The 26,104-nt window shown below is 45.2% G+C and overlaps 1 long non-coding RNA gene across 1 annotated transcript; it reads right to left on the bottom strand.

The window, feature by feature from the left end:
• Nucleotides 1-5,300: 5,300 nt before the first annotated feature.
• Nucleotides 5,301-21,756, bottom strand: LOC128104464 (uncharacterized). The gene is made up of 3 exons (XR_008216013.1): nucleotides 21,652-21,756; nucleotides 9,014-9,131; nucleotides 5,301-5,531 (listed from the first exon to the last, which is right to left on the bottom strand). It is a non-coding gene; the product is annotated as an uncharacterized LOC128104464 (long non-coding RNA).
• Between the last annotated feature and the right edge of the window lie 4,348 nt (nucleotides 21,757-26,104).

The raw sequence follows: 26,104 nt of genomic DNA, 5'->3' as shown, positions 1-26,104 counted from the left end.
TGTGTGTGTGTGTGTGTGTGTGTGTGTGTGTGTAGGGGGACATGTGTGGACACCAGAAGTTCCTCAGAAACCATTCACCTTATTTTTTGAAACAGAGTCTCCACTAGCCTGGAGTTCGCCGTGTAGGCAAGCTTGGCCAGCAAGTTCCAGGGCTCTTTCTGCTTTCTGTCTCTACCTCCTAAAGTTGAGATTACAAGAACATATTGCCACACCCAGCTTTTTTTTTTTTTCCCAAGACAGGTTTCACTGTATAGCTTTGGCTGTCCTGGAACTTACTTATATAGACCAGGCTGGCCTTGAACCCACAGAGATCTACCTGCCTCTGCCTCCCAAACAGACCTAGCTTTTTAATGACAGTTCTGAAGGTCCAATTCAGGTCATCAACTTGCATGGCAAGTGTTTTGCTGATTGATCTATCTTTCCAGGCCCAAGTTTTTTCTTGATTTCACTTTCTGAGTCTCTATCACATTAAAATGGGTCTGAATGCCCACATTGTAAATTAGGGTGTGGAGAGGGAAATTAAATAATATAATGTGCAGATACTAGAATATCGTACAGAGTGCTAAGTAGAAATTACAGGAGGCCATTGTTCTGAGCTAAATTCCTTCCCTAGGCCCTCTGCATACCAGATTATAAATTAAAATGGAGTCACTGGTGCCCAAGGCCCTCATCATCAAGCTGAAACTAAGGTGTTTATCTGACCTCTCAAGAAACCAGGAAAATGAGAGCTAAGAGCCAAATGCCCCAAACAGGTCAGTTTCAACCCGAATACTGATGAACTTCCCTTGGTTTTCACTTTAATCCACACACAAAGAAGTGGCCTGAAGTGACCCTATTCTCTGTCTCTTTGCTGTTGGCGCTCTGTCCCCACCTTACAAAAGAGAGTGACTTTGAAACGATGGGCTTTTTTCCCTGTCCTTTTTTTCTGTCTAGTTTACTTCACTTCCCGGCAAAAAGAAAATCTGTTCTTAGATTTTACCATGTGAGCTTGACATGCAGGGTGGACACATGTGTGCACAGTACTACGGTCTCTTTTGTTCTCCCAGTTGGACCAAAGCCTTGTCAATGTCTATCAAAGCAGATGCAACAAGGTGTCGTCTACTCTGAATGTCATCGTATTCTAATCCTAGGCTTGGCCATAGTTCAGCCCCAGGTGTTAAAAGTTTGGACCTTTTAGCAGATGTCTTGCTGCGGAGATCTGGTGGAACCCTGAAGAGAAGGGGTGTTAGTTCTGCCTTGGGGCCAGATACTGGGGTTCTCACCCTCCGCCCCCTCCCTCTTGCTCCCTAGCATGTGCTCCCTCTGCATCCCATCTCACTGCTAGCCCAAAGGACAACAGGATCGACCTTCACCATAGACTCTGAGCACACACACTCCCCCCCCCCCCGAAATCCCAAACAGACCTCCCCTCTTTTTAAGCTGCTTTCCTAGGGCGTGCATGATAATAATGCAAAACGACTAACATGGGGTCAGTGCTGGATGGAGAGTGGAGGTGGCAATAAATAAATAAATAAACAGACAAATAAATAAATAAATAAATTTGCCCTGCCCTAGAAAAATCAGCTCTTTCAACTATTACTATGGTGAAACCTATATCACATCAAAAACAACTGAAGACTTCATGTGTCCAATCACCAGTCGGTTCAGCAAGATGGGTCAGCCAGGCAAACACTCAAAATGAACTCTCTGTGGGCTGTGAGAAGCAACAGAATTCTGATTTCTATAGAAAAATGATTTTATTTAACCTCACAGATAAGTCCTTATAATTTTTTGGGGGGTGTTGACTGATATTATTATTTTTTTTTAATTTTATGTGCACTGGTATTTTTGCCTGCATGTATGTCTGTGTGAGGGTTAAGGGTCTCCTGGAACTGGAGTTACAGACAGTTGTGAGCTGCCCTGTGGGTGCTGGGAATTGAACCTGGGTCCTCTGGAAAAGCAGTCAGTGCTCTTAACCTCTGAGCCATTTCTCTAGCCCCGACTGATAATTTTTTTAAGTTTGGTTTCAATACTGATCTTTGTCTTCTAGTAGGCTTGAATACTAAGTCTCAACACTGAATTCTATTCTCACATAGTATTCCTCCGGATTCTTATGGCACAGTGTCAACTTAGTATTAAAAAGCTACTTAGAAGTGTTTGGTTGGGGACCGGAGTTGCTCATTCACCTGACAACAGCTGTCCTCTTCCCCTGCAGCTTGCCAGCTGAGTCTGCCGAAACTCTGCATCTCAGAACTCTGTCTTCTCTCAGCTGCCCTCTAGTGGTCAGAACACAGACCGTTTCCCCAACAGCACTTCCCTGAACAATGGAGAACAAAATAATGACCCACATTCATAAATAATCTGTGAGTGCGTGATCCTCTCCAGGGTCAATTAGCTCACGGAGACTTCACAGCAGAAAATTTTATTACATACATGCTCTGTTTTGAATGAATGAATGTTTGATTTATCAGCTGTTGTCATGGCCCAATAGACATAGCTGTTTTTTTTTTTTTTTCTAACTAGGCAAAGGAGGAAAGGCTTAAGGGTGAGTCCCAGGATACTGAAAAGAAAGGAACATGTGTAACATTAATTTTAGAAGTCTTATTAATAAAAACAATCCCAAGGCCAGTTATTGGGGTGAATGCTGGAAGATCAGAGAAGCAGAACAAGCCCCAGCTACCTCACCTCGCCAGTTCCTCAGCTGATCCTGTTTCCTCAGACTGGAAGCCTCTGAGTCTTCATTCAGAATGAATCTCAGCTGAACTGCTGCTAGAAGTCTAAAAGCTTAACCAGCCAAATGCTACTATTCTCTGGTTTTCATGCCTTATATATTTTTCTGCTTTCTGCCATCACTTCCTGGGATTAAAGGCTCACTTCTTGGGTTTAAAGGCATGAGTCACCATGCTTGGCTGTATGCTTGAACACGCAGAGATCCAGGTAGATCTCTGTCTCTGGAATGCTAGGATTAAAGGCGTGTGCTACCACTGCCTATCCTCTATGTTTAATATTGTGGCTGTTCTGTTCTGTGACCCCAGATTAGTTTATAAGCATGCACAATAGTTTGGGGAACACAATACCACTACAAACATGGATAGGATCCATGGCACCTTCTGTCCCAGCCTGATAGTCTGAATCCACAGAGAGATTAGGACAGGAGGTGACATAGACTCTGTAAAGCCTACAGAGTGACTTGTATGAAAGAAGAGTTCCTCTCCCTTCCTCCACTACACTCCAGACAGCCCAGGGAACCAGGCAGAAGGAGGGAGGGCCCTCTGCCTTAGTTGTACCTGTATTAATTTGAGTGTTTCTTATTAAATACCAACACATGTTGATGGGAGAGAGAGGCCTCTGCTCTCTCTAGTCCTATTGCAATCACTGTAGCTAGATGGGAGGTGTAGAGAATGGAAGCAGAGGATGCTGGGTTTCCTCACAGTGCAGGACAAGCAGCGGAACTCAGATATGGACCAAGAAACTTGTGGGATGGAGAAACTGGTTAAAAACTCAGAGGCAGGGCTTGAGTTAATTCTCCCAGGAGCCTTCAAATGCAGAGGTGTGACAGTGACATGCCATGCTAATCTGTGTGCTGGTATTAGGAAGGGGACAATTCTTTGAACCAAAGGTGAAAGAAACGCATCCATCTAATATGCTTCTCGGTCCAGAGTATTGGAAAGCATTGCCTTGGGAACCCAGCTCTACCTGTGACTCAGTCCACCTGTGCACCTGTTCTGGATAAGGTTTCAGGCCTCCTGCATTCTCTGAGGGATCTCGGCCTGACTCTTCTACTGTGCAGTACTTCAATTGCATATAGGCCTAGGAGATGATGATCATCTGTAAGGAATCGATGTCCCGTCTCCTGTCAGCTCTCTTTCCTGGGTTTGGAAGTGGGAACAGAGTTGAAGAGGTGGATGTGAACGCTGATCACTGGCTGCCTTCCCCCACAAGACCACACAAGAAGTGAATGGCAGAGGGGAAGGAACTCCACTATGCTAAAGCCAAACGCAGTTCTTTCTCTACACAGTCAGCTGGGAGATGGCTCTGCCATTCCATTAAAGAGACATCCCCTGCTCTGCTCAGGTCCTGTCCTTCCTGCGGGTTCAGCACCTGCTCTGGGAAACCTGGGGCCTTGGAAGCCCTGTGCTCAGGATCCTGCAGCTCCAAGCTGTAAACCACACTAATTGCTCTCACCTTAGGGTCATCTACCTTTTCTCCACTGTGTGGAGAGTCATGTCAACATGCAAGCCGAATGCCAGCTCATGAAGCTTGCCAAGAATCCGAAGCTCTGGGAAGGTTAGTTACTGGCTCCGTCTCTGTGGCCGCACCATTGGGCAGACATCTCTGTTGCTCTGGAAAGTTAATATAGATATTTCACAAAGGCCACTGCTCCTCTGGTTGGAGTCCCTGCCAAGAACGTCTTCAACACATAGCGGACACTTCAGTGGGAGAGAGCATGGGAAGCTGCCGGCAAAGGATCGAGAGAAACACGAGGAGGCACTGTGCCCGGAGAAAACAGCACGTGGCCCCCGGGCCGGGCCACTTGGAACACTCCTGTGGCCCTGGAGACACAGAGCGAGCTGAGGAGCGTGTTTGTTAACAGGCATGTGGTTGGTGACAGGGACCTTATTTCACTGGACTCAAATTGATGTATTTTATGCTGTGCTATTCTTTCATCAACTCAACACAGACTTCGGCACAGTAGGACTGTGAAAGTCTGTGTAAAAGTAGACAAGCAGAGTAGGCTTTGAGTCACTGAAGGCTAACCAATATTCATGATGGCATGGGTGACGTATTTGGACCTAGATAATTGGATGTCCTTCCTCCCTCCCTCCCTCCCTTCCTCCCTCCCTCCCTCCCTCCCTCCCTCCCTCCCTCCCTCCCTCCCTCCCTTCCTTCCTTCCTTCCTTCCTTCCTTCCTTCCTTCCTTCCTTCCTATTTTCGAGTCAGGATTTTGCTATGTACCCCAGGCTGGCCTGGGGCATGCAGTAATATTTCCACTTCAGCTTCCCAAATGCTAGGATTAGAGGTCCATCTCTGATTTTGTTTTACAGTAGAATAGGTACCATTGTCCTCCTGAGTTATTTTAAAATGCTTGAAGAAACCATTGAAAACAGCAGTTATTTTCCTAGATTATCCCACAAGGCGCTCTCTCTCTCTCTCTCTCTCTCTCTCTCTCTCTCTCTCTCTCTCTCTCTCTCTCTTTCTTGACCTGCCCAATGCTGCACCACAGAGCAAGATCACTGGTGTGCTAGAAACAAAGACACATTCTTTATTTCTCTCTGAACTTCAAGGATGTTGGCTCAGCTGGCCTGGTCTGGCACACACAGTTGAAAATGAATTAAATGATCACATGTCCCTGTGTATTCTCTGAGCATACATCCTGTACCAGCCACCAGCCACTGTCTTTTGAGGCAAGGATGTTGAGACACATAGACCAGAGGGCCTGAAGCTCAGTCGAGTGAGCCAACTCTTCTGAAATAATGCAAGGCATCATGGCCAGGGCCTGCTCATGCTGTCTTGGGAGTGTAGACGGGTCATGTCTGCAGAGATACTCCTGGCTAGAAACAGAAAATCGAAAGAGGAGTGAGAAGATGATTCCCAAACAACATATTCTTTAGTGGATGTAATTAATAAAGTGACAATTTTTAAAAACCTTGAGTTTGCAAAACAACATATACATTCAAAAGATTCGGTCCTCACAGCATCTGTGAAAGGTGAAAACTGTGTTTATTATCATGCAATCTATTTAGCATACATTAAACACGGATTCTGTGCTGTCGCTGCTCTCGATTCTGAGGACAGTGAATACACCAGGTACTGCTGTGTGCCCCTGGCCTTCTACTATCCTTTCTCGATGGATTCGTGGTTTTTCTCGTTGCTGTGACCAAGAAGCAACTCAGCCGGGGAAAGGTTTGTTTTGGCTCACAGTGCAGGGGGCACATCTGTCATGGTGTAGAAGTCATGGCACCGGGGGATGCTTCTTCACAACTCAGTGCATCAGGCAGCAGAAGAGGCCTGCTGGTGCTTAGCTGGCTGTTTCCTGTTTTCCTATGTGTTCGGTCTGGGACATCAGCAAAAGGGATGGCGCTGCCCACATTCAGGGCTTTCCCGGGCAGGTAATTCTCTATAGAGATCCCCTCATGGACACGCCGGAAGGTGTGCTTCCGTCATGCCTCAGGCATTTCTTTATCTAATCACACTGGCACTTGAAACTAAGTGTCACACTTGCTATGACCATGGAGCTGGTTAATGCGCAAGCATGGCATCCTTGTGTGAAATCAGCTTTCCCACCCTGAAACTACACCACTACACAGAGAGCACATCTTTTCGGTTCTTTCTCAGCATTCCTCAGTTAGCTCAGCTACTTCTGTTGGCAAAAACGCCAATGCCAACACACGCATGAGTTCCTTTCTCCATGCTGCGATCAAATGCTTGACATGAAGCAACTTAAGGGAGACAGGGCTCATTTGGCTCGTCGTCGTTTAAGGGGATACTGTCACCATGGTGAGGAAGGTACCACAGCGGGGACATGAGGCCCCCGTCACCTTGTGTCTGCACTCAGGAAGCAGAGAGTGGGCAGGAAGCAGGGCCAGGTGATGAAAGCTCAAGGTTCCTTAGAGTGACTGATTGCCTCCAGTGAGGCTCCGCTGCCTAAAGGTTCCAACCTCCACCCACCATTACCTGGGCCACCATCACTGTGTTCCAACATGTGAGCCTCTGGAGGACGGTTTGTGAGCCTAACAACGTACAGTGTTGTCCCTGGATGTTCAAAAATCTGAGACTCTGGCAGCAGAAAGAGTGCAGATTCCAGAATGAGGACTGATAGAAGTTGAAGACGTCATCCTGGGCACAAAGGACCATTTCCTCTTAAACCCAACTAATTTAGAAGGCTTCACAATGACTGGCTTAAGTCACCTCACTGTGAGCCATGACAGCCTTTTCTAACTATGGCCATTGCCATGACAGCCTTTTCTAACTGTGTCCATTGTCCATTGTTGTGAAAACTTCTAGTTTTTTTTTTTTTTCAGGATGCATCACCTTCATTTTGATGGTTGAACTGTGGATTCAATTGCCGTAGTTGGCTAAGCTTTGCTTTCACGGGGGCCCATGGGAAGCGGAACACTGATAAATGTTCAACAACCGCTGTCCAGGAAAAGCATCCACACACATATGCACACACATACATTTGCTGTCAGTTTTACCTACATGAATCATTTGTAGCTTTATGAATAATTACAAAGAGTAGTGTCCTTTACTCCTAATGCTGTAACTCATGCTTACAGTCAGGCTTTGCTGCTTTCTGCTGAACGACTTGACAAAAGCAGACACATGCAAACATCTGACTCTCTTCCTCTCAGCAAACCTGCTCGGAGCCTAACAAATACGTGGAGCTCCAACACAGTATCCGCGGGTATTTCCATTCTGGTTGAACTAAAGTGGAGACATGGTGATATATGTGGGGATTTCCTTCACTTCTCCACAGAGTGATTTTGTCACCCAGTCAGAGAGTGGTTTATGGCCTTGAGGGAACACTTGTTAGTGTTTGGTACAACTCATAACTTGGCAGGCACAGATACACTTGGAAGTTTTATGATAGACTTTAAATTTTCCTGACATCCGGTGAAGTTTAATCTGTCCCATTAATATTTTTTCCATCGTGTTAAGTCTAGACAAGAACAACAGCAAAAATTGGGTCCATATTTGTAATTTTGCCAACCTCTGCGTGTCGATTTCCCTGCCAGGGCTGACCTAATGTTTATCTAGGGCGTCAGGGCACACGAGACAGGAGTGGATGTGTGGTAGCACGCTGCTGTGTGCTGTTTCCATGATACAAGTACAGCAGGTGAGATGGGCCTTAAGGCCATGGAGAGCACTGAAATGCCAGAACGCAAACAAGGAGAGAGATTTTGATGACATCTTCATTTTTAGTATAACAGTAATAATTATAATTAAATTAGCAACAATTATAATAATAGTTTTCAATACTTTCATAATTTTAATATTTTTAATATAACCTAATTTTATAATTTAATAATAGCTCTATTTAACACCAAATTCTGAAAATGTCATAATTAGCCTTCACGAGCCGCTATAGACAGCTCCAACACACCCTCTCCATCTATCCCTCCACCTCAGTGGGAAGAATAACACTTTTTTGTGTGTGTGCAAGTCTGTGCTGATAAAGCATCAACAGGTACTCAGTGCATGCATGCTGAATGAATGAGGACATATAGAGGCTGGATGCTCAGTACATATGTGTCGAATGAATGAGGACATGTGCTTGTCCATTGATCGCTCTCACTAATGCATGCGTGCTCTTGTTTTCTTACATGCACATGCATGGCATCATTACTCCCTTATCTTTTCTACTATGTGATTTCCTCCCTTCTTCTAATGGCAGGGCTTGAGTTATCACAATATAGCTTCACAATTGGATCATGCCTCTTCTAAATTAGAAGAACAACCCACAACAAGGCTAATTAAAAATCTTATTTGGGTGGGTGAGGAGGTAGAAGGACAGTGGGGGGGAGCTGGGAGAAGGGAAACTATGATCAGACCATATTGTATGAAAAAATCTATTTATTGTAAAAATTAAAATTATTTAAAAATATATAATTTGAGAATTTCATATAATATGTTTTGATCATATTAAACCCCTCTCCAACTCCTCCCAGATCCCCCCTTCCCTAACCCAGTCACTTTGTGTCCTCATCCGAGAATATATAGGCCACACACCTTGGACTTAATGGATGTAACATGCTAATTGGGCATTTTGGGAAGCAGAGGCAGGTGGATCTCTGAGTTTGAGGCTGGCCTGGTCTATAGAGCAAGTTCCAGGACAGCCAGGGCTACACAGAGAGACCCTGTCTCAAAAACAAACAAACAAACAGACAGACAGACTTAAAACCAAAAAACCCCACACTGATAGGTTCCTGAATGTGGTGTCCTTGGAGACGGCCATCTGATAACCAGCTGACAGTGAGCTGGACTTCGGGGGATTTATCTCACCAGCTGTTTGTTTACATCATGAGACATTTACCTTTATTCCTGCAGTTAGCAGTGGGGAAGCCACGTTCTTATTTTTGAGTCACAGATACCAAGCTCTTCTCCCCCTTGTCCACTTCTTTTCAGGATCTTATCTTCATGGTGTGATCTGCCTGTGGGCTCAAGGAGGCGACAATAGGGGTGAGGCTCAGCTGAATTGAAGTCATTGCTTTGCAAGCACAGGTGAAGGGAGCCATGGACCAGCTGAGCAGAGACCCACCCAGGAGACTGTTCCAGTCAATCACCCATTTTCATCATTTTTCACTCACACCAAGAAGTCAGTCCTCAGTCCCTCCTGGAAATCTGAGCAGTGAAATGTTTAAACACTTTAAAAGTATCACTGACTTTTTCTTACAGAAGGAAGGCATGATTATTATGGAAAACAATGAAATACAGAGGGGGAAAAAGTGAAAACGTTCATAATTCACTCTCTCAGAGATACTTACCAACTTCTCTAGACTGTTGAGTGCATAGATTATAGACTGGCTTAATGGAATGCTTTTCTTTCTTTTTTCTTGAAGTTATATACAGGAAAAACTTTTCCCTTTAGTGGGCTTCCTTATCTTGAAGCAAACTAGAACTGTGCCCTTTGTCGTCTTGCCTGTCGTGGAAATGCAGCACTGTACCAATGGTGGCCAGTCACTGATACAAGCATCCCATGAAGACCTGTGCTGTTCTCAGAAGAGAAACTGAGCCTTGGAATCTTGTTGCTTAGTTTTTAGGGGTTTCTCCCATGTGTGTATGCATGCACATGTGTGGTTTCCTTTGCATTGGAATCTTTAATTAGAAGTTAAAGTATTGCTAATTAGTGCATATTTCTGTAATCATTTCTTTGGCCTACTTGATGCTAAGTATCTTTTCAGTACAAGCTTGCATCACCTGTGCTGAAGTCTGGACCGTAGTGTGAGCACTGAGGCCCCTCCTACATCCATCAGACAAGCACCTTGCTGGGATCCAGCCAGGTGGGGCAGCCATAGTGGGGTTCTTCTACCTAGACAACTCTTCACCCCAATGTTACAATCACTTCCTTCTGTGCCTGAACAATTCCAAGAGATGCTAAGCCGTGGCTCTGAGCCCAGCTGCTCTCAAACATAAGAAATAAAAGGAGGTCTGAGGTGCTGGTGGGTGGGGCTCCTCACTGACACCGGAGAGCAGATAGTCAGGGCCTTCAGCACTTGGAAGAAGATGTCTCCATCCCTCTAACCATTCCAGTTCCAGGGTATCCTCAGTCCACGTCCACCATAGACTCTAGCTCAAGCCTGACTCCTTGAGTTACACACACACACACACACACACACACACACACACACACACACACACAGCCAACATCCTCCTGGAGAATTCTCCTCTGGTCCTACCAGCCCTGCTATAATGAATTGCTAGATGGAAAATGCTGTCTCCTCCTCACATCCCTTGGGAACTGTGTTCTCTTCCCTCAAGGCCACTGGTCCCCTCTCCTTCTTGGTCCCATACTGTTTCCTGTGTCTAGCCCATGGCTTGTCTTAGACGCTCATTGCTTCCCGCCTGCACCGTGACAGTGGTCTCTGTGCACATAAGGTCCTGCCTCCAGCTGCTCCTTCCAGTCACATCCTCCTATGCATCCATCTGTAGCCTTGTACCTCCAAGTGTGATCCCCAGACCGGTTGCATTAGCACTAGCAGGGAGCGTGTCAGAAATGGGAATTCATAGGCCCCGTGTTCGCTAGCAGTCAGGATCTAACCTGAAGATGGAAAGGTCATTAGTTTGAATAAAGAAAATTGAATGTGACAAATGGGTGACTGGAGGAATAAATTGTATCCAGTCATGTGATGGAAAGCTGTTCAGGAAACATGAATGACTCACAAAGCCATTACACTGAGAAATATAGGCAGGTCTCACACAACCAGCTACATGCAGTACAGCTGCGTGGCTATGATGTCTGGGAGGGGACAGAGCTCATTGACTGTCGGGTGCTGAGGAGTGTTTGCTGATAAAGGGACTCCACCAGAGAACTCTGAGAGAGCTGAAGGTGCCCTGTGTCTTCCTCATTAGGGCTGATACACTTGTTTATATATATACTAAGCTCACAAAACTGTACATCCAGAAGGCCAGGTGGGAGACACACACACACACACACACACACACACACACACACACACACACACATACTCACACACACACACACACCAAGCCATAAACCATCAGCTAGAAACCAGAACTGTAAGTTCATGTTGATACAAGTATGCCCAGGGAGATGAGCAGACAACCCTGAAAAACCACTGCTGTGACTGAGTTGTTAAATGTCCCCAACAGGCTCAAGCTGTCTGAAGACTTGGTCCCCAGCTGGTGGCACGGTTGTGGGATGTTGTAGACTCTTCTAGAGGCAGAGCCTTGCTGGAAGAAGCAGGTCACCAGGGGCAACAGGCAACTTTGCGGTTTCATACTTCAGCCCCACTTCCCGTTCTTTTTCTGCTTCCTGACTGGATGCAGTGTGAGCAGCTGCCTCCTGCTCCCAGGGCCATGCCTTCCCTGCCATAATGGATGCAGCATGCCCTTGAACTGTAAGCGGTAAGGAACCCTTCCTCCCTTGAGCTGTTTCTTCTCAGGCACTTGGTCACAGGAACGGAAATGTGACTAATACATCCGCATTAATGGAGTGGTCCCTCCTCACATCATCAGTAGTGTCCCAAGTGGAATCACTTTTCATCTGCTGAGATGCAGCGAGATCACAGAAGGCCAGCTTCACAGGCCAGCAAAAGTTACATACCCTAAGGGTCCCAGGCTTGCAAGCCCCGTGCCTGGTTTCTTGCTCTGTTGCCACATTCCTGAAATTCTCAGTCATTTTTAAAAACACATTATCTATGTGAAAATGTACATTTTCTTTTGCATCAATTCTCGCCTGTGACTTGGGTAATCCTGAATACCACACAGCTTCTGTGACAGTCATCTAAGTTTTACACACTGAATTTGATCGGGATGAAACAACAGACCAATTTAATGGCTGGGCATTCTACATTATTAGCTGGCTCTAGTGTTTCCTTTCTTACATTTTATGTGTATGGATGTTTTTCTTGCATATATCTGTGCATCACCTGATGCAGAGCTTGTGGAGGTACAAAGAGAACATGAAATCTCCTGGATTGCAAGCCACCATGTAGGTGCTAGGAATTGAAATCGGGGCCTCTGGAAGGGTAGCCAATGCTCTTAAGCACTGAGCCATTTCTCAGACAGTATTTTTTTTTTAAGATTTATTTATTTATTATGTATACAGAAGAGGGTGCCAGATCTCATTGCAGATGGTTGTGAGCCACCATGTGGATGCTGGGAATTGAACTCAGGACCTCTGGAAGAGCATTCAGTGCTCTTAACCTCTGAGCCATCTCTGCGGCCCTCAGATGGTATTTTTAACAGCCAAGGTCAGTAGAGTCATCAGGAGCTCCAGCAGCTGTTTTGTGTTGAAGGAGATGGAGGAGACAGGACGAGTAACAAGGTAAATAAATAGTCTTGGCTACAAAGGGCACCGATACGTCAGGGAACCTTGAATGGGTTCCAAAGATGAGACGCCAATAATAAGTCAATGTTAATTGTTAATTTTCCCATCCTGATGGGTACATACTGGTTGTATAGGAGGATATTCTTATCTGTACATCTTTGAGTCTTAAATACTGGGGAGTGATCGGGCCATTTTCTTGGCAGTTTCCTACCAAAGAGATCAGTAAAAAAAACTGATTTTTTTTTTTTAAAAAAACCTTTTCATTAACTTTGAGATTGTTTCAAACAAGAAAGAGAAGTGATGGGGAGAAGAGAGAGTGATGGGGACAGGGGAGGGAGTGATGAGGAGGGGGAGAGAGTGATGGGGAGGGGGAGAGAGTGATGGAGGAGAGAGTGATGGGGAGAGAGTGATGGGGGAGAGAGTGATGGGGGAGGGAGTGACGGGGGGAGAGAGTGATGGGGGAGGGAGTGACAGGGGGAGAGAGTGATGGGGGAGGGAGTGATGGGGGAGAGAGTGATGGGGGAGGGAGTGATGGGGGAGGAAGTGATGGGGGAGGGAGTGATGGGGGAGGGAGTGATGGGGGAGGGAGTGATGGGGGAGGGAGTGATGGGGAGGGGGAGAGAGTCACGGGGAGAGGAGAATAACAGGAAGGGGAGTGTGAGGAGATAGCTTCACTAATTAGGTGTCATGTGACCAGAGACTTGACTCAAGTGAAGGAGGGTGTTATTGGAAGAAGAACATTCTGGACAAGTGGAACAGAATGCAAGAAGACCAAAAGGAAACCACGTGCTTGGGAAGTTTGAGAAAGTCAGAAGCCGAGTAAGGGATGCTGCAGAGGATGGTTACAGCTCATCCTCTCCAGCATCCCTTTTACAAAGTTTTACAAAGACAGAGCCAGCTTGAGTGGGGAATAGACTACAGGGAGGAAGCCAGGAGGCTGGCTGAGGGGCCACGGAGAGGTTTCTCTCTCTGATGGATAACTGGGCTGCAGAAACCTCTTGGAAGGTCAGTCAGCCCACAAGTACAGAGTGCTGGCAGAGCTCAGCCCGGGCGGCAGCAATACCATCTGACTGCACCGGGATTCCATGCTGGTTGCCTTTGGAGACCTGCCAAGGTGTGTCCAGCACTGAGGATGCTTGCCAAAGGGCACTTCACTTCTGATCATGATGTGCTAGGAAGGTTGAAAAGCCAGATGCTTTCATTTTAAATCTAATTTTTCCGTTATTTGGCACAAGTGTTAAAGTGTCGTTTTAAATTAACTATCATAGAACCAAAGACAAGTTTAGAGAGAAATATTGTAACTATCAGACCATGCCTTGTCACCCGGGGCTTCCTGGCAACTATAAACACTTGCCTTATGCAGACTGCATCTTCCAGACCCCCCACCCTGAGAGAAGGGATCCCAAGCTTCCATTGTCCCGTCCCACCGCGTGCTAAGCTTTTGTGTGTTAGTCAAGCAGGATATCATTGGCTGGGAAACTTATAGACAGAAGGTATTTCTTTGCGTTAGGCATGCTGGGGAGTCTTAAGGTCCTGGGGCTCACATTTGAAGACTCTCACTTTGTGTCATCCCATCGTGAAAGGCAGAAGGGAGAATGGAGATGGAGAGGGAGAAGGGTAGGAAGATGGAGTGAGATTAAACCTTCATCCTCAAGCCCTTTTATTGTGTGCACATGCCAGAGGTTGACATAAGGTTTTGTGGTGTTTTGAATGGGTGTCCCCCAAAGGCTCATATAATTGAATGCTTGATCATTAGGGAGTAGTACTGCTTGGGAGGAATTGGGAGGTGTGGCCTTGTTGGAGTAGTTGCCTTGTTGGAGGAAGTGTGTCACTGAAACTTTGGAGTTTCAAAAGCCCAAGCCAGTCCCAGGGTCTCTCTCTTCCTACTGCCTGTGGATCTGGATGTAGAACTCTCAGAGACTTCTCCAGCATCATGTCTTCCTGCATGCTGCATACTCCCTGCCAGGATATCAATGGACTAAACCTGAGCTGTAAGCCAGCCCCAATTGAATGCTTTCCTTTATAAGAGTTGCCATGGTCATGGTGTCTCTTCCTAGCAATAGAACCCTGAGTAAGACAGGTGTCTTCCTCAGTTGCTTCTCTACTATCCTTCTCCGGACACAAGGAAGGTCCATCATACAACCTAGAGTTACTGGTTGGTTAGGTGGACTGGCCAGAAAGCCCCAGGGAATCTCTGGCCTCCACATCTGCCTCCAGGATGACAAGTGGGCTCAGCTTCCTTACGATGTTCTGGAGATCTGAACTCAGGTCCTCATGGGGACACAGCAAGCACATCACCAACTGGAAGCCTCTTGACATCAGGCGCTTGTGTGTTCATGAGGCAAGGGGCCTTGTGAGGGAAACATCGCCCCTTAGCCCTCACCCAACATTGTCGCACTGCAGATTCGATTTCTTTTTATTTAAAAACATTTTTTATTCATTTCACATACCAACCACAGAGCCCCTTCTTATCTCTCCTCCCACTCCCCCCCAAGCCTCCACCACCCCGAACTATCTCCCATCCCCTCCTCCAAAAGGGTAAGGCATTAACACAGTCCCTGTATTTCTAGACTCACCAGGTGAGTAACTAGTCTTTAATACCCAAAATTATCCTCATCAGTTAAAAAATTCTACTGGATGGCTGGGCAGTGATGGTGCACACCTTTAATCCCAGCACTTGGGAGGCAGAAACAGGCAGATCCCTGTGAGTTCGAGGCCAGCCTGGTCTACAGAGTGAGTTCCAGGACAGCCAGGGCTACACAGAGAAACCCTATTTTGAAAAACTGGGAAAAACAAAAAAAGTCCCAGTGGATGTAGGAGCGTTGTGGTCACTGCCTGTTCCCCTTCCTCTTTGATTCACCCACAGATCTTAAGGGCAAAACTAAAGCACAAGTGAATGTCCTATGGCCAATGAGGCCGTATTATTCTGTGTGGCACTTTTCAAGCATAAACATACACATAGCACTGTATACGTAAAACATGTCACCACTGCTGGAGAGATGGCTCAGCAGTTAAGAGCACTGACTGTTCTTCCAGAGGACCCGGGTTCAATTCCCAGCACCCACATGGCAGCTTATAACTGTCTACAATTCCTGTTCCTGGGGATCTGACACCTTCACATCAATGCACATAAAATAAAGTTAAATTATTTTATTAAAAATAAAAAAACACGCAATTTTAGACTCCAAGAGCAGACTTGCATTTGAAGAGCAACACTTAAAAATGATCTTTCCTTTACCTTTGATAAATGCACAATTATTTTAAAGTGCATTTTTTTTTCTTGCGGTATCAGGAACTGAACCTAAGGCCTCACATGTGCTAAGCAAGTGCTCTACCACAGAGCTCTATCCCTAGGCCTAAAGCATGTTTCAAATGTGAGCCTATAAATTAATTATAAAATAAAAATATTTAAAAATAAAAAAAAATGCGAGCCTAAGCCACTGAGATGGTTAAGCACAGTGTCCAGTGCAGGAGCCTGGCGTCGTGACTAGGGGTCATTTGCTGCAGTAGAAGACAAAACCAGTGACCTGGAAGTGAAGCTGTCATTAGAATGATTTCCAGGTCAGCATGCTGATGACACATGGCCAAACAGAGCTCTACTGCTAATTCTGTTGGCTTGGTGGTCTCTGAACTGTCCCGTTTTCTACATCACAGTGCTGGGTTTTGTCAGAAAAGGGCAGGATAGTTTCAAACTTTGTTTGAAGGTATTTCTACCACTTAAAGGTGATGATGAAAATATGACTGATTTTCCTTAAACTTTCGCAATTTTGGGAATGATGGTGCGGTGTTTGACCCAAGAGACTCCCCAAATGATTCCTCAAAGTATAGTCTTGTATTATGTGACTTAAGAATGGAACAAAAATATTTAAGCCTGAAACTGGTGAGGTTGACATGAATTTGTCCTTTCAAACAATTTACAAGTGACACTGGGCATTGCTCTGGCCTGAATATAGCCTCCAAAATTCTTTCTTATATTGAAACTTAGTCATCAATGGGATGGTACTAAGGGGTGGAGCCATTAGGAGGCAATTGTTTTGAGACCTTCCAAAAACAATAGATAACTGTTTATATGAAAAATGCTTGAAGGCTGGGGATGGCGGCATATGCCTGCAGCCCCAGAATGGCAAGGCTGAGGGGGAGTGGTGGGGTGGATAGCAAGACCTTGTCTCAAAAAAAAAAAAAAGTGGCTTACCGAACGGCCTGGAGCTATTTCCCTCCCACTCTTCCACCTCCTCCTGCTTATCTTTTCACTCCTGCCCTTTGAGATGAATCGAGAAAGCCCTCAATAGAAGCCAAGCACCTTGAACTTGGACTCCCAAGCTGCCAGAGACAAATTATTTAACAAACTAAGGTGAGACAAGGCAGAGTTGGCCCATATTCAATGTGACCAGCATCCTTATGGTAAGAGAAAACCTGGGGACAGGTGTGTAAGTGCATGGATGAGAGCCATGCAAGGGCAGCAGAAAAGGATGCTATGCACAGGCCACAGAGAGAACCTTAGAATGAAGCAGCCCTGTCAATGCCCTAATCTTGGACATTCAGCTCCGGAACTGAAAAGAGATGTATTTCTGTTGTTCTAGCTACCCAATGTGCCGTACTTTGCTATGGCAGCTATGCTGGTTCATTTCCACTGTCTGTTTGAGTGGGTTTGGAATCACCTGGGAGACACACCTCTGGGAGTATCTCTGAGATAGATAGAATTAACTGAAGAGGAACTCGAGTAGCACCACCCACTTGGCTGGGGTCCTAGGCTGGATAAAAAGAGGTCAGCATACCTTGCTCTCTCCTTAGATGTGGAAGAGTTGCAGCTGCACACTCTTGCTGCCTTGGACTCCACCCATTCCCTCTTTGGGTTGATGGACTTACTTTTTTAACTGAGCCCAAATAAATCTTTTCCCCCTTCAGTTGCTTTGAAGAGGTCTTGTAGATAGAAACAAGGCTATTGCAGGTGCCTCAGGTGAAGCCTTAGATAGAAATGAGAATCATGGTATCAGCCAGTAGGGGCAAGACAAGTCTTGTTATAAGGTAGGTGGTCAAGAGCTTGGCTGAATTGTGTCTTAGGAGCTTGTGGGAGACAAAAATTCTGAGTTGTAAGCTTGGAAATTTAGCCAAGGGAATTTCTATGCAAAGGGTTGAAGGTTTAACCTGGTTTCATTTTATCTCATGTCTCACTTTCTATTGATTTGATGAAAAACCAGGACCAAAAGCAACCTGGGGAGGAAAGGGTTTATTTCAGCTTATAGTTCCACAGCATGGTCCATCAGTGAAGGAAGTCAGAGCAAGATCTCAAGGCAGGAACTTGGAGGCAGGAGCTGAAGCAGAGGCTATGGAAGAATGCTGCTTTTTGGCTTGCTCCTCACAGCTTGCTCAGCCTGCTCCCTTACACATCCCAGGACTACCTGCCCAGACTTGGCCCTGCCCATGGTGGGCTGGTCCCTTTCACATCAATGATCAATCAAGGAAACGGTCCACAGGATTACCCACAAGCTAATCTGAGGTTCCTCTTTCCAGACAACTCTAGCTTGTGTCAAGCTGACAAAACAAAATGAAACAAAACAAAACAACAAAAAAACCTGTCCATCATACCACATATAATGAATGCAAGAGCATAAAGCTAAGTTGAAGAAGGAATTGTTAAAAGAGAAGCCAGAATGTGAAGATTAGAAAATGCTAAGCTATTCACACTGCACTATGGGAATGTACAGCCTTTGCCTTATAGGGTGGTTCTCAGGATTCGTTGTGTTGGTCACATACACTATACAAAGCTGTACATTGTAAGCTGTTGTACCGAGAGAAAATGCTCTAGGTTCATTGTATAGATACTTTTGTGCCTTTTTCACGAAATCAGGGAGGACATATATTTCAGCATTATTTTTTTGTTATCAGGATATTTGAGATTTAGAGAGATAAAGTGACTCATATATTCTTTTCACAGAAGATGTCCCTGTATAGTCTAGGCAGTCCTCAGACTCATATCTGCCTCCCAATGCTTGAGATTGCAGCCATGTACCTCCACACCTCGGTGGACATGATCCATACAGCAATATTATAAGGCTGCTGGACTTGAAAGAAGCTTAGATCTTTAGACTTAGTCTGGTGCTCTCTCCAGCATAATATTATCCCATCTCAAAGGCTTCTCTAGACTCTCAGCAAGTCTAACTAACAAACATTTAATAGCAGTTAGAACCAGTAAGGAATACAAAACACACAGAAGACAATTTGTCCCTATATTATCTAGATAGCAAAAAATAAACACAAGTCTCAGCCAACAAAGTACATGGCAGTCATGGGATAATAGCATTCCTGCTCTCCATTGTATTTTCTCTTTAAAAATGTTTGTTTTTATTTTGTATGTATGTATGCATTTAGTGTGTGTGTGTGTGTGCCAACTGAGTGCAGAGGCCAAGAGAGGGTATCAGATCTCTGGGAACTGGGGTTATTAACAACAATAATAAATGGGAATGGAAAGGGAGAATTGAAGAAACTTTGCTGGGCATAAACACTTCCTCCTAAGCATCTATATGCATCACAGCAACTGTCATCTTCCTGGAGGGAATGCTTCTGTAAACCTCTTTGCTTTCTGATGAACTGCTAAAGAAAAGACAGACACAGGGTCCTCATCCCGCAGTCCTCAAACGCTGGTTAACGCAATCACTCTCGTCTGTGACTAAGGGAGCCTAATGGTGAAGTGCTTTGTAAAGTGCAGACTTTTTCTCATTTGAAGATTCTGCCATTTTCTTCTGATATTCAAATTAGAATTTCCGTGCAGCTGATTGTCTCTGGAGTCTAAGGTGTAAGATCAACTCGCAGTCACCGAAGCAAAATGAGAATACCGAGCAGGGCTTCCGTGAGAGTGAATCTGTTGTCTTTCAGCATGTCCCATCGCTACTCATGATACAACTTTCCTAAAAGAAAGGCCATTGTGACTGTGTTTGGCTATGCCATCACACAGCATGTCGTATGTACATTTCACATGGCCTCTAGTTCTGGTGAAAGAGAAATGACTTCCCTCAAACAAAGCTGAGTCATACTTTTAAAAAAATCAATTTTATTTTGCTATTAGTTGATTCCTAAGGTAAATCAGCTAAGAATTTACTTCACTCTCTTCCATTGTCCTTTCCTTTTTTCTCCCTTTGAATTACTTTTGATGTTCTTACTAATTTTTACTTATTCATTTTTATCCATGATACATGTCTTCTGGAAATTACTTTTGATATTCTTATTAATTTTTACTTATTCATTTTTATCCATGATATATGTCTTCTGGGAAGTGTGGTGTGTGTGTGTGTGTGTGTGTGTGTGTGTGTGTGTGTGTGTGTGTGTGTGTGAGAGAGAGAGAGAGAGAGAGAGAGAGAGAGAGAGAGAGAGAGAGAGAGAGAGAGAGAGAGAGAAAACATAAAGAAGTTATACAGGTTCCCCAACATACAGCTCATCCATTGTACCCTTTCTACAATGTACCCCTAATGTGTAGCCTTTCTTCCTTTCTCCAACAGTTAGTTGATCACTAGATAAAATGATGAGCCCCTCTCCCAGCCTCAGTACCCAGTAACCACAAAGGAACTGTTCTCAAGGTTCTGTGAGCCTCAAGATTCACCAGTTAGTTCAACTGTGGTCTGGAGCTGTGCGGTGCATTCCTGCCACCTAGAGGTGGTGTATTGAAATACAGATGGCAGATCAAGCCAAATACCAAGCAACAACTAAGCCCAACCTGTCCTAAGACCAGCTGTGTTGAGCTGAGCAGTTAGATGAGTATTAAATGATGTATTTCAAATGTGTATTTCTTTCTTCTCGATACCCAGGTCCCCATTATAAGAGTGGGTTGTCTTCAAGTGTTATTGCGATGAAAAAGTTCAATTTGGCAGCTCTCAAAGTGAGAAGGCGAAGGAGAAAGAGCCGCAGTGATAACGCTTTGGAAATGAGCCTTCATAATCACGCTTAACCATGTGGCAGTTGAGGGAGCTGAAGATTGAGGCAGTGACAGATGTTCAACTTCCATCACTAGTGAGTGCTGTTGGCAAGGTTGGACACAGGACTCATTACTTCTCTTCCTGACAAGAGCAACTTGATGGGGAGGGGTTAATTTGAGCTCAAAGTCCATCACGGCAGAGAAGCCATGGCAGCTGCAGAGTGAGGCAGCTAGCTGGTCATGCTGCATCTGCAATCAGGAATCAATCGGAGAGTGGCGAATGCTGACGCCCGGCTCACTTTTGCCTTATTCTGTCTGAGGCCCTGGTTCATGGGACGGTACAGTCCATACTTACAGGGAGTCTTCCCACCTCAATTAACCAAATGCAGACTTTCCCTCACAAATAGGCCCAGGGATTTGTTGACAATCAATATTAGCCTTCACTTTTTTCAGCTGTCAACCTAGAGGAGGGTCCTGGAAAGGGTAAATCACTGTGATAGTCCACGCAAAGGCTGCTGCTGATAAGACTTGGGACATTTAAAAAAAAATCTGTTTGATACACACACATATACACACACACACACACAAATATATATATATATATATATATATCTTTGACTGGCCTAGAAATCACCCTGTAACCAGACTAATCTCAAACCTGAAGTGGATCCTCCTTTTTTTTTTTTTTTTTTTGTCTCTCTAGTTTTAAGCCACCAATCACCTCAGGGTTCAATCTGGAGGATTTGGAGCTAAGTTCCCAGGAACAGTGCTGGCTATCTTCTCATTCATTCATACTCTCTTCTCCAAACAGCACATGCTTGTCAGATGGTGGCTGAAACCAGAGGGAGAGATCTATGACAGGGACACACAGAGACACTGACCTATAAGGAACAAGCCACCCAAACACACAGTTCGACTGCAGCCTCACTAACAACTGTTTCTCACCCTGTGAGATGGGAGGGAGCTAATCTCATGAAGTAGAAATGAACCCAGGACATAGGGAAGGAAGGAGCCATCCCTGTGGTCTTCTTTGCTTCTTAGACCCTAGGGGGAAATCTATAGATTTGTTCCTAGAACAATGCTTTCAAATGCATAAAAGGATACAGGATTATAAAGGAAAGCGATTATATGCAAATAAAGTTAGCAAATTCTTTAAAAATATATCATACATTGTCTTAGGGTTTCTATTACTATGAAGAGGCACCATGACCCCAGCAATTCTTACAAAGGAAAACATTTAATTGAGATAACTTACAGTTCAGAGGTTTTGTCCATTCTCATCATGGCAGAGAGCACGGAGGTATGCAGGCAGACACGGTGCTACATCTTGATCAGAGGGCAACAGGACATGGTCTCAGACACTGAGCCATATCTTGAGCATAGGAAACCTCAAAGCCCACGCCCACAGTGACACACTTCCTCCGACAAGGCCACATCTCCTAATAGTGCTACTCCCTATGAGCTTCTGGGGGCCAATTACATTTCAACTACCACGTATATTGTATGTGTATTTAGTCCTGGCTAAAAACAAAATCCACAGACTTGGTGGTGAGTATGCAACAATAATTTCTCACAGTTCTGGAGGCTGAGGGCTAAGGTCAAGTGCTAGCAAATTCCTTTCTTGTGGAGAGGCCCTTTCTGCCTCAGAGGGCTTCCTCCCACCCAACCCCACCCCTCCCTGACAAACAGGGCAGCTGGGAATTTCTCCCTCCTTACCCAGCCTCTAATCTCACCACAGAGGTGCACCCTCTTGATTTTATCTAAGTCCAATCACCTCTCAAAGGCACGGGGTTGGGGGAGGGGCAGGGGTTGCATTTCAACAGAGGAGCCTGGTGTGATGGCAGGGTGGTGACACAAATTTCAGCCAATAACAATGTGTTCTAGTTTCTGAATGTCCTGTCCTCGGACCTCGATTTAGTGAATCTCTGTCTTAGGGACTCTCAGAAAATTCCCTAGTTTATAGTCACCGAACTAAATCCTTGAAGAATTCCTTAGAATGTGCCCAGAGAAAGAGACCTGACTGTATAAGCAGGAGTTCTGCAAAGCCACCCAGAGTCTCAGGTTGGTTTTTCCAGCCTCCTCTCGAGTTTGGAGTGGGGGACATGGGTTAGCTCTGGATCTGCTCTGAGCTCTGTGCCCCTTTCTCACCCTGCGACCTTGGGGGAAAGAGTGAAGACAAGCATTACGGGCGGGCAGGCGGGTGGGCGGGCGGGCGGGCGGGTGGGCAGGCGGGTGGGCAGGCGGGTGGGCAGGCGGGCGGGCAGGCGGGTGCAGGCGGGTGGGCAGGTGGGCGGGCGGGCGGGCGGGCGGGCGGGCGGGCAGGCGAGCCAGCTCCTTGGCCACAAGCTGCTGATCCATCCCACAGGGAGCCCAGTTTTCCTTTCTTGGATTCCTGCATATAATCATAAGCCCAATGATCTATGTATTGTAGCGAAGCAATGGATTTCTCCTGTAAGCCAAAGGAGTCCTTCCATAAGCAGAGTTAAAAACTAAAATGAAAGGGAGAGGGATGTAGTTGGAAGGTTGTCAAATCTTATTAGGGATATCTTAGTAAATGGGGAACACATATTCTTGAACATTTCCAGTGTCTAAGCTAAGGGCTGAGGCTTCAAAATATCCCTTCACCTTGTTAAGGAAACCCAGTCAGCAATTTTGGAGGGAATATTTTAATGCTGCTCCTTTGGGCCTGTGTGTAATCACAGCATCCAGGAGATGTTTTAATTATACATTCTAATCATAAAATAAAATGTCCCAGGTCGCTTTGTTTAGATGCTTTCCTGCCTCTTAGTTAATAGTGTTATTGGCATGTATTCAACATGTAAGGATTTGGGCTCATGGAAGACCACTCATACACATAGGCTTGGTGTCCACTGGGGATGGATGTCTAGGAGCTTTTATGCAGCAGGCTGTGATACTGATGGACACTGAGGTGAGAGCCAACAGGAGGAAGGCAGCCTCCTTCTGCTGCAAGCCAGCTCAGAAAGCTGTCCCACTTTCTTTGACCCTCTAAAGCCAGGCCTAGATGGAATGAGGTGGGGCTGTAAGGCAAGACTTGCAGTAGTCCGCAGGTGGTGATGGGAGGGGAGAGCACCTGTTTTATTTCCTGGGTGTAGTGTTTTCGGGCAGTTATGTTTTGAGTACACTAGGTACATGGAGTACCAGTGGAAACCAGAAGAGGGTGCTGGATTCCATCGAACTGGTGTTACAGACAGTTATGAGCCACCAAGTAGGTGCTGGGACCTGAACTCTAGTCCTCAGAAAGAGCAAGTGCTCTAACTTCTGAGCCGTCTCTACAGACCCTCATTTAGAATTTCTTTTAAATACTTTAAATTTTTTCTTTTATGGAAAATAGATAACTTTTCTTATATATCGTGATTACAGTTTCCCCTCCCTCTACTCCTCCCTACCCCCCTTCCCCTCTGGATCCACTTCCTTTCCATCTCTCATAGAAAAAGAATAGTCTTCTAAGAGGTAACAACCAAACATGACAAAATAAAATGTAATGAGATGAAGCAAAAACTATCATATTGAAGGTGGACGCTATAACCCAACAGGAGGAAAAGAGTCCCAAGAGCAGGCATGTGAGTCAGAGACCCATTCCTTCACACACTCAGCAGTTCCATAAAAATACTAAGCTAATAGCTATAATAGATACACAGAAGGCCTGGTGCAGACCCGTGTAGGCCCTGTGCTTGCTGCTTTGGTCTCTGTGAACTCATATGTGCCTGGCTCAGTTGATTCAGAGGGCCTTGCTCTCCTGGTGTCCTCCATTCCCTCTGGCTCTTACTCTTTCTACCTCCTCTTCCTCAGGATTCCCTGAGCTCTGAGGGGAGGGATTTGATGGAAACCTCCAATTTAGACTCTCTCTCCTCATAATGTCTGGTTGTGGGTCTCTGCATCTGCTTCTATCATAGGAAGCCTCTTTGGTGATGACTGAACTAGGCACTGATCTATGAGTATAGCAGAACATCATTAGGAATCATTTCATTGATTTTTTTTTTTTGACCAGTAGTGTCTGATTTACCCTAGGTTTCTGGGCTCTCTAGTCTCTAGTTCTTGGTTACCCAAGCAGTGTCAAGTGTGTGTTGCTTCTAGTGGAGTGGGCCTTAAGTCAAATCAGACATTGGCTGCTCCCTCAAGTTCTGGGTTATTATTACCCTAGCAGATTGTAGGTCAAGGTTTTGTGGCTGGGTTGGTGTCTACGCTTCTTTTTCTGTAGCCTGCAGAGTACCTTCCTGTACCAAAGAGCCTAGAACATAGGTGTGAAGGCTCCATGTAGGCACCGGCTTGACGTCTCATGTTCAGTGAGTTGTGTGTGGGTCATCTTTGGCAATGGGGTCCCACTGTCAGCTTGAAGACAGCAACCTTTTGTCTTAGGAACAACTTGGGTTGTTTGGGGATTTCCATGGGACTCCTTGGACAACAACTCAATTGAATTCAATCCTGTCCCACCACTGGAAGCTTTGCCTGCCTACAGGAGATACCCAGATGAAACTCTGTATTCCTCATTATTAGGAGTCCTCCTTAGGATCACCTTCATAGATTCCAAGAAGTTTTCACTGCACTAGGTTTCCATACCATCCCTCAAGTGGCCCCCAATTCCAGCTGTCTCTCCCTGCACTCTCTCCCTCCACCCCATGCCCCGCAACCTTAGCCCTCTACTCCTGTCCCTACCTGCCCCCAGTCTGCCCATAAGATCTATTCTATTTCCCCTTCCCAGGTAGATCCCTACGTTCCCTCCCTAGACCTCTCCTCTTTATCTAACTTCTCTGGATCTACTGATTGTAGCTTGGCTATCACCGACTTAATGGCTAATATCCTCTTTTAAGCAAATACATCCCATATTTATCTTTCTGGGTCTGGGTTACCTCACTTAGGATAATTTTTTTCTAGTTCCACCCATTTGCCTGCAAGTTTCATGATGTCATTTTTTTAAACAGCTAAGTAATATTCCATTGTGTAAATGTACCACATTTTCTTTATCCATTCTTCAGTTGAGGGACATCTAAGTTGTTTCCAGTTTCTGGCTATTATGAATAAAGCACAATGAATATGGTTGAGCTAGTGTTTTTGTGGTAGGATGGAGTGTCCTTTGGGTATATGCCCAACAGTAGTATAGTTGGGTCTTGAGGAAGATTGATTCCCAACTTTTTGAGGAACAGCCACACTGATTTCCATAGTGGCTGTACAAGTTTGTACTCCCAGCAGCAATGGGGGTACAGGATAGAAGGTATATTCTTTTGTGTCTGGGTGAAATGTTCTGTAAGTATCTGTAAGGTCCATTTGGTTTATAACAGCTGCTAGCTTCAGTATTTCTCTGTTTAGTTTTTGTCTGAATGGCCTGTTCATTGGTGAGAGTGGGGTATTGAAGTCTCCCACTATCAGTGTGTGAGGGTCAATATGTGATTTAAGCTGTAGTAATGTTAACAAACTTGGGCATCCTTGTGTTTGAGGTAGAGATGCTAAGAATTGAGATGTCATCTTGGTGGCTTTTTCCTTTGGTGAGTATGTAGTGTCCTTCCCTACCTCTTTGGGTTAATTTTGGTTTGAAGTCTATTTTGTTAGATATTAAAATGGCTATACCAGCTTGTTTCTTAAGTCCATTTGCTTGGAATATCTTTTTCTAATCCTTTACTCTGAGATAATGTCGTGTGTTTCTTGGATTGAACCCATTGAATCCACTGATATTGAGAGATATCAATCACCAA

This window comes from Peromyscus californicus, unplaced genomic scaffold, assembly GCF_007827085.1.
Source record: "Peromyscus californicus insignis strain IS unplaced genomic scaffold, ASM782708v3 Scaffold_8__1_contigs__length_139910024, whole genome shotgun sequence".
Classification (NCBI taxonomy): domain Eukaryota; kingdom Metazoa; phylum Chordata; class Mammalia; order Rodentia; family Cricetidae; genus Peromyscus; species Peromyscus californicus.
This window is presented reverse-complemented; position numbering and strand designations above follow the sequence as displayed.